Source organism: Haemaphysalis longicornis, unplaced genomic scaffold (genome assembly GCF_048455015.1).
Source record: "Haemaphysalis longicornis isolate Haplotype H1 unplaced genomic scaffold, Haemaphysalis longicornis Haplotype H1 scaffold_4, whole genome shotgun sequence".
In the NCBI taxonomy this organism is placed as follows: Eukaryota; Metazoa; Arthropoda; class Arachnida; order Ixodida; family Ixodidae; genus Haemaphysalis; species Haemaphysalis longicornis.
In genome coordinates, this window is record NW_027526361.1 from 95,941,125 (window position 1) to 95,950,596 (window position 9,472).

Below are 9,472 nucleotides of genomic sequence, written 5' to 3' on the forward strand. Positions count from 1 at the left end.
ATAACAGCGCTTGACGGATCACACCTGAACACAGTGGGACGTAAGTAGAACAGATGCCCACCAGCCACGCAGAACTCTGATCGTGGGGAGGCTGTGGCGTGTGGCGGTATTGTTGTTGTTGTTGGTCCAAAAAAAAATGGCTCGTACCCACTCAGGGGGATTGGCCAGGAAATGGGCGCTAACTGAGAGAACAGAAAAAACTAATTTGGATTAAAAGAAGAAAAGTGAATAATTACAGAAAAAGGTGAGTATGAGCGGGAGTAAACAGATAATAAGTAAACTGCCAGATAATAAGGTGCGGTAGCAGATAGAGCTAACCAACTACAAAATGAGCACAAATGAATAAGGAAAGGATTGGCCGAAAGACATTCGTGGAAATTATGTAAAAAAATTAAAGAAAGAAGATTCGGCAACGAAGGGGAGGCAGAGAGCGGGAAGGCAAAGGATACAGGCGCAGACATGTTTTTAAGAGCAGCCCGCCATCTTGAATTAGCTGCTAGCACGGCAGACGGCGTGATTCAAAGATGAATGAGTGTACAGCGCGGCAAAGATCCCCGCGGCAAAAACCCAGTACTGTCGCCCCGAATGATAATATTAGAGGAAGAGTGAGTGGGTGGGCCAATTGATTAAAAGGGTTTTCCAAATATCTTTTTCGTAGGGAGGCAAACCGTCGGCAGTGGAGGAGAAAATGTTCTATAGTCTCTAATTCATTGCAAAATACACAAAGGGGTGAAGGGGCCAGATCACAGCGGTACAAATAATAATTTAAATTTGGTACGCCACAGCGAAAGTTAGTTAGGCTAACTTCGCATTCGCGTGATTGGCTAATCCGGCACTTCCAGGAGAACCGGAGGTGCTCGAGCTCATAACCTACGCACGCAGTTTCAGCCATGCTTTTTAGGAGGCCTAATCTGCGAAAACGTGCCGAGGTGAGGAACTGTATGTGCGGCATGATTTCCACCACTGGCCCGTCCAGTGCAAGTCCCGCCAACGTATCTGCCGATTCGTTAATCCAGATGCCAGCGTGTCCAGGCACCCACACCAATCGCAGCTCTCGTAGAGATGTAGGCAATAAATAATTGAGGGCTCTACGTAGAGCAGTGCTATTTGGGGACGAAAGAGCAGTGCAAACTGAGAGAGAGTCGGTGATTACTATTACATGTTGTTTAGTAGAATCTAACTTTCGAAGGGCTAAGATAATTGCTAAGTATTCTGCATGAAAAGAGCTAGTGTAATCAGGTAGGCGGAGTGAAAAAGACCAATCTAAACAGGGAGAAACAATCCCTACGCCTGCCTTCTCATTACGGACGGAGGCGTCAGTGCCGATAATGACGTGACCTGGAAAACCTGTAAGGTGATCCTGCAAAATGCCGGATAAGAGATTTGACGGGAGCAATTTAGCATTCCTGGGGAAAATTTCATCGAAAGCTACATCTAAGGATGAGACATGACGATTAGGTGCGGTAACAGATAATAGGGCCACGCGTAACGGGTCTAGTAGGGATTGTGCCAATATCACTTGTGGGCGTTTGAACCTGGGCCATGTGCTGCTGAAAAACAACGACGGCCATGTTACAAAGGCAGTCTGCGGTCTGGATATGGGCGACGCCATTATTCTTAGGAATGCATCAACAGTGAGGGCGTGCAGGCGGGAGACTAGTGTGGGAATTCGAGCTTCCATGTATAAAACGTTTATTGGCACGTAACGTGGGAGACCCAGACATAGTCTGAGAGCTTGCCGTTCTAGCATTACCAGCGGCCGAAGTTTGTAATGTGCGCTTCCTGAGAACAGCACACATCCAAATTCAAGCATTGGTCGTACATACATTCGGTAAATCATTAATAAGGTGTCACGGCGCATACCAAATTTCTTGTGGCTAAGGCTTCTCAATAGCGAAACAGACCGCGCACCCTTAGAAGCAATATATTCAATGTGCGGACGCCAATTTAAAGTGTATTCGTATATTATTCCTAGGTATTTCAGAGAATTGACCTGGGGAATGGTATGCTGGCGGTAATTAAGAGAAATGGAGACTGGGCCACCCACCGGAAAGACAAGGAGAGCACATTTGTTCACATTTAGGTTCAGGTATAGACCATCTAGCCAAGCCTCTAGAGCGCATAGATAGGTCTGAAGGCATTGGTACAATATGTGAATGTCTTTGGCTGACGCAAAGAAAGCGATGTCATCAGCGTAAACGTACAGCTGAACGTCAGGGTGTATTGGAATGGAGCTCATCAGAACGTTAAAAAGCACTGGAGACAAAACAGAGCCCTGAGGAACACCGCGGGTTTGACTGAATACTGGGGAGGACAGACCTTGCTGTGAACAAAAAAAATTTCTATTGGTCAGAAAACTGATAATCCATGAGATGATGTATTTCGGGAAAGGATGACGCTTAAGCGAATTGGAAAGAATTTGGTACTCAACGCTGTCGTAAGCCTTGGCAACATCCAGGGTGACCAGGACGGCCACTTCTCTTCGTGAGCGGGCCAAATGAATGCGGCTCTCCAAATCAATGTGGGCAGACCAAATTGAACAGCCCGGCCTGAAACCTATCTGTTTGGGGCTTAAGATGTTGTGGGATTCCAGGATATTTTCTATACGAGTGAGTAAAATTCTTTCAATCAGTTTTACTAAGTTCGACGTGAGAGCGATGGGTCTAATATTATCAATTGTAGAACCCAAACCTTGTTTTTTAAGGAGGGGAACAATCTGAGCCACCCGCCACTCAGGTGGAACCCACGAATGCCGTAAAGAGTGGTTAACCACGTGTAGTAGGCAGGCGGGGGATTCACTGAAGAGAAGCTTCAGCATGCGAACTGTGATGTTATCAGGTCCTGGAGCCGCGTCAGGGGCTAGACGCAATGCCTTCTCGAGATCTTCCATAGTGACTTCCTCGAAGTCATCCTGACCACATCCTGTGAGGATTGGTGGCACCACTGATGTAAAACGCGTATGCAATCCTAGAGCGATCCGGTTCAGAAAATCTTGAGTTTCATCCGGGGAATTGATAACGGAATCAGCATTCTGATCGGGAGGAGCCACTTTCCAACTGCGTAATAATTTGAACAGGGTGCTTTTTCTCCGCGGGTCTGATAGAAGAGAAAACCGGTCTAACTTATATTGTTCTTTAGCCTTAGCAATAGTGCGTTTAAAAATTGCGCGAATAAATTTGAAATTGCTCCAATTAGCAGGGCACTGATTGCGAAGCAACCTTTTCCACGCGGCATTTCTGCGCCTGTACTCTCGTGTGCACTCATCATTCCACCAAAAAGTGCAAGGACCATCTCTAACTGACGAGACTGTGAATTTTGATCGCACTGCTGTTTCGGTAATCAAATTTAAGACCTCCGTCGCCACACGGTCTTCGTTAACGTGGGTTAGTGAAGGAAGAGCAGTGCGTAATTCTTTTCCAAACCGTGTCATGTTTACGAAAGATTGTACTCGGCGGTTTGGAGTTCGGTCAGAGCATACAACTTCAAATAAAACGGGGACATGATCACTGTTGGTTGCATCGGGGACCGTATCCCAATCCGTTACCAGACCCGGCGTAGACAGAGTCAAGTCAACAGCCGAGCGGGACTGACCCCTGACACAGGTTGTCGCTCCAGAGTTGTGGCATGACAGGTTATTGTCCCCAATCCACTCCCATAAACGTCGGCCGCAAGCGTCTGTGCGGGAGCCCCAAGATATGTGGTGGGAGTTAAAGTCACCTGCTAAGACACAGTGGGGTTTGCATGATGCCAAAGCAGCGTCCAATGGTCTAACAGATGTTACACCAGATGGAAAGTATGCGTTAATCACCGAAAAGGGAGCAGCGTTCGGGAGAAAAAGGTCGACTCCAAGGATTTCGCACTCACTGGACAATGACGTGAAAGAAACAGATGCCCTGTGGCAGAATGCGGCCGAAATTAATATAAGCAAACCTCCGCCCCTACCTTGGCGATCCAATCGAAATGAGCGGAAGTTACGCACAGCAAATGATTTTGAGGGAGAGAGCCAAGTTTCCTGAAGTAGAATGATATCCGGAGAGAGCTTAGAAATTTGGTAGGAAAGATCGGGAGACGCCGAGAACGCAGAGCGACAATTCCACTGCAGTACTCGGATCCGCCCTATGGTGACTCGAGCTCTGCCGAAGCGATTGCCTGTTTCAAGATGTCTCCTGACTTTAGGGTCCGAGTGATGCCTTTTTTAGATTTCGATTTAGGTCCCTTGACTGTTTTAGCATCAGCGGGAGAAAGTGTCCTTTTGCTTTTGTGTGCGGAAGTGGCGGGGGCAAGATCCATGTCGGAGCAGCTATCGTCGGAGGAAAGTGGAACCTCAGGCACGTGCGCGAGGGCAGAAGATGTACCCGGGTGATTACTCTCGGCCTCAAGAGGCACTCCCGCGTTCAAGGAAGGACTTGCTCTTGATGATTCCATTTCCTGACGACCGTGCACTAAAGGAGAAGTGACTTTAGTGGGAGGAATAACTGAATTCACCTCCGGAATGTGGGTTTTGGGAGAAGCAGGGGAAAGAGGGAAAGTCTGTATAAACTCAGAAAGCTTAGCGGTCAATATCTGCATTTGGGCCAAACACTGAGACAAAGTTAGCACCAGCGGCTCCACATGCTTCGCTACTGCCTTCTCCGCAGCCACGTTCATCATTGCAGTCAGAGTTGACTCAGTGAGGGGGGTCTGTTTAGAGGTGACTCCTGCATAGCTAGCTGTGCGTTCTTTGACAATCGCTACAGCTTCCCCGCGCGAGCATCTGCGCTTTTCAATAATTTCAACAATGTGCTCTTCCTGTGCACGTGCTGCGCAGCTGAGTGAGTCTGCCAGGTGAGCGTCCCCACAAAGACAACATCTTAGATCTCCAGAGCAGTCTGTGTCCACGTGCTCAGCCCCGCATCTACGGCATCGAGTCGCTGATTTGCAGCCGCCCTGACTGTGCCCGTAGCGCCAGCACTTGTGGCACTGTAATGGTCGAGGTTTTAGGGGTTCAACACGAAACAGGAGCGGCCACGCTTTGATTTCCGAAGGGCATGACCGTCCCGCAAAGGTGACAATCACGGATTCAGTGGGAACCCTGGTTGCGTTCACGACTCGATTGCATCGGTAGACTGAAATGACACCAGCCATAGAGAATTGCTCGAGCACCTCCGGAGGGGTCAGGGAAGTGCTGACTCCGCGAATCAAGCCTTTAGTGCAGGCAAGATGTGGGGGGATGAAGGCGCTTACCGGGACTGATGCGAACATCGTGCAGGCAAGCAGATCCACGATGCAATCTTTATCAGAGGACCGACACAAGAGGCCTCCCCTGCCGAACGGTCTCACCTCCGTGATTTTCTTGAAATGCACAGTGGCCTCCCTCAGATCGTTTTGGATGGACTGCGGGTTGTTCCGGCGGATGAAGCCACCGTTGGAAGGGACCAGTGCCACCGGGATGCCCGTCGCGTTGCCACTCATGAAATCCTCCAACGGAAGATCCTGCGTTGGAAGAGATGCCGACCAAGGCGATGAGCCCCGGCCGGGAGAGTTGAAATTCATTCCTCCGCCGTTATTACTGCCTCGCCTACGTTAGCCACAAGTATTAGACGAGAAAGATAACCAAGGGGGGATGAAAACAACCAGAAAACGAAAGAAACAACTCTCGGTTAAGCAGCTCAGAACCTGGCCAAGAACCCTGGCAGTGGCCAATTGTTCCTCGAGGTGCATGCGTATCGATGACGACGTTCGCGCTGTAAGAAGAAGAAACGAAAGCGAAGAAAGAGGCGCCTGCCCGCTGTACCAGCAAAGAAGCCGATTGAAGCGGTTGGCGCCAAATGAAAAGGAAGAAAGAAAGCGAACCCGATATATCACTAAAGAAATAGTTAATGAGTATGACCTGGCTTTCGCCTTGAAAGCGCGAAAAAGACTTCAGTGCCTTGGGGACTTTTTTATTGTACGTGACGCGTTTAATGAAGCATAGGTATCTAAGAATTTCGCCTTAATATTAGCGAGCTCATAAGCTTCAAATTGATTTCAGCCTGCAAAAGAGGAAACCGAAAACTGAACCAACAAAAACAACACTAGCTCTCGTATGTAGCTAGATTAATTTTATCCTCAGGTTTTGTCCAATGTTTATTTTAGCATTCTTTCGCTATCCATGCCGCACTACCATAAAGTGTGCTTGCGCAGTTTTGCAGTTTTAGTGGGGCTCCACTGTACGCGTGTGCGTTATTTTTGACGGTGGCATATACCCGCTTGGTTGATGTATGTACCTGCGTTTAATTGAATGCACCATCCTTATCTTCACCACCATCATATTTTTCTTGATCATCATCATCACTGTCATCAGCCTCACCACAGCCATCATCACACGTACAGCACGCGCTCAGCCTGAACGAAGAGCTCGCGTAAGCAATTTGTTTATTGGATGGCCGTTCGAACATTGCTCCAGAGAGCTGAACTTCTCTAAGCGTACGACGTCGCTCCCAGACGTCCTGTGATTGTCGCCGCTTGCCGCTGCCCTTTCCGGCGTGCTTCGTATGTGGAAACGTAGAGGGACGAATGTGCAGCCCACCGCTGTCGATGCCTCGTGAGTCTAAGTACGGACACCTCAGTGCATCAAGGGCTCGCGCTACGACCCCTTGTGCGCAGAGCACTAACGTTTGCGCGAAGATAACGCTTCGCCGATCTACCCGAATGCCTGGCCTAAGCGCTTCCGGCGTCGTCGCCCTTCTCAGCGTCGTCTTTGTGCCGTTAGCGGTAAGCTTCGCGCTATCCAATATTTCTGCGCTATTCGCTACACAGACTTTACGGAAATGGCTACCAACGTAACAGAAAGACCTTACTTTCTCAATGCGGCAGCGCTTGATAAATCGGTCGTCTCTTTTCAATCATCGGCTTCATTATTTCATGTGTGTGATCAGGGTACCGCAACACAGACAGCTCTTAGTTACATGTTAACTCAATTGATACTACTTGCATCAGTTCAACAGATGAGGTAACACTGAGGTGACACATGTGTGACCCGAAGTTATTTTAACCCGCGTCTGCACAGTATCAGCTCAATGCTCTAGCACTATCCCCGCACGTTGCGAGTGATTGCGAAAAGTGGTTGTCGTTGTTTTGTATACCATTTTAGGGGTACATACTCATTTTATAAAGTGGCCAGGAATCGGGAGCTTTCAAGGGTTAATGTGCCCGCTTCACAAAATTCACAGAACTTTGAATTGGAATCATAAAAGTCGCAGAATAGTGCGTACCGTGTGACACCTGAACGTGATGTCACGTGAGTAGAGCAGATACATATCAAACGCAAAGCTCCGATTCTAGGAATGCTCGGGCCTGTGCCAGGCTGCTTGCTGACGTAATTCGCGCTCGGAGACGAAGAACCAAAAGCGAAGAAAGAGACACTAGCATTGTGCCGCAGAGAAGGAGCTGGTCGAAATAATTCGGGGCAAAGACAAAGAAATCAAGCGAAAAGGGACTCAAATACAACTTAACAGGAAAGAAGTTGTCAATATCACCCGGCTTTTGCTACGAAGCACGTAAGCAGACCCAAGTTCCGCAAGAATTTTACTCGCATTTGCGTGATATAAGGCACTATTAGGTAAACCGTCCGTAGCTAGCTGTCAGGTAGGAACTGAAGGACGAGTGTAAGTTCTTAATTCATATTGCGAAGTACAAACTTTCTTTTTTTCTTTTTTGTCACAGGAAGCCCAAGAAATGGCGATCATGGCGTTCACAACACCGCGTAATAATTCCGCCGCAGTTTGCTTGAATTATTATCCCGCATTCAAAGAACTTCCACAAGGGCCAGACGCCGCGGTGAGTGACGAGTTTTTTTGGTTTTTTTTTCTGAACGAGATAGTGCTGACATGGCTTTCCGAAACATCGGAAAAAAGAAAAGATTACGTGATGTTTCGTGTATCGTTCAGTTGGCGTCAGTGTTGTATCGAAAGCAGATTTTTTTTTATCAAAAGTGCCACAGAAAAAAAAATTCCCTGCCGTTCCACTCTAAAAATGGAGCTCCAAGGAGCTGTATATAATACCCATCAGCAGCGTTAGAGAATCCACACGCATTTATTTTTCTCATCATTCTATAATGGCAGTGACTGTGGCTTTGTGATTACTTAAAGACTTGGAAGGATTAGAATTTTATTCTCGAAGACAGAAATTGGCCAACCTGTATGACTCCCATAGAAGCTCATTTAAAAAACTAGGGTTGGACGGAAACCCGTGTGGTCAGGAAAACACATGACAATAAAAACTGGCACCGACCAAGAATGTTTAAATTCCAAAGAAAAACGTTTCGGCTCCCGTAATTGTCAGAAGCTCATTTAGTGGGAGCACATTAGAATCCCACAATTTCAGCGTTACTGTGATGTAGCTAATTATGAAAAGCGAATGAAATTCGCCGCAGTGTCATAGGTTTCGTGGCTAACTTTGACGCATTTTTTCGCAAAATATTTTTGATAAAACAAGGGCTACAGGCTTTTTTTGTGACCGTCCTTCTTTCTTTGATAAGCATACTTGTATTGTCAGCTTACCGAATTTCTGCGACAATTACAACTTCACTGTGCAATAATTGGGACAAATAAAAAAAAAAGCTCTTTGTAATGATTGAGGCATCTTAGCAGCCAATTACCAAGTAATTTGTGTTCGGAAAATTCCGATAAAACAAGAGTTGCAGCCGCTTTACCTAATGAGCCTCTTCGCGGAAATGCACATGTATTGGTAGCCGAGGGAAATTCTGTAGCGTTTAAAAGTTAACGGTTAGGTAACTTCGCCTGGCAAGTAAAATGAACCCGGCGTAATGATACAGCCCTCTCAATAACCGATTGCTATGTAATTGTTTTTTGCAAAGCGTTTTCAAAAAAGTCACTTAGAGCCGTTTCCTGCTGAGCATTCACGAGAAAGTTCCCCCGTTGCAAAACTCTTTTTGGCTTCGCAGAATTGTCTTCGCAGAAGGAAAATTCCAGAACCCTAGCAATAACAGCTTCGCTGTAAAAAATTACAAGCCATTTCACTCTGTATAAGTGGACGACCACGGAAGATGCATAAAATACATATCACACACAAGGTTGGAGAATGTACACGCAGGTGTTTTCCTCATCCTTTGGCGATGGTAGTCACTACGACTTTGTGATTACTTAGTGAAACATTCCAAAGACCGTGGAACCCAGCGTTAAACAAACACAAATTCTTCTGTCATGAATGCATTGAGCTCATGCAGGCATTTTCAATGCTTGAGGTCTGTTGCAGGCACCGGCACGCTGGCACACTGGAACGCTGGCACACTGGCACAGGAACACTGGCTCTTAGGCGACCTTGCTCGTGCAGCTATGCCCATGTAGGGAAGCTCTCGCAAGCATGCTATCCACGAAAGGGACTTTCGGTTACGCAAACCTAACAGAACAGTTTTCCCGCAGAAGGGCTCTGGGATGCTAGTGAGCCGTAATAAAAAAAAAATATTTGCACTGAAGCCCAGGCTGCGCTGCGA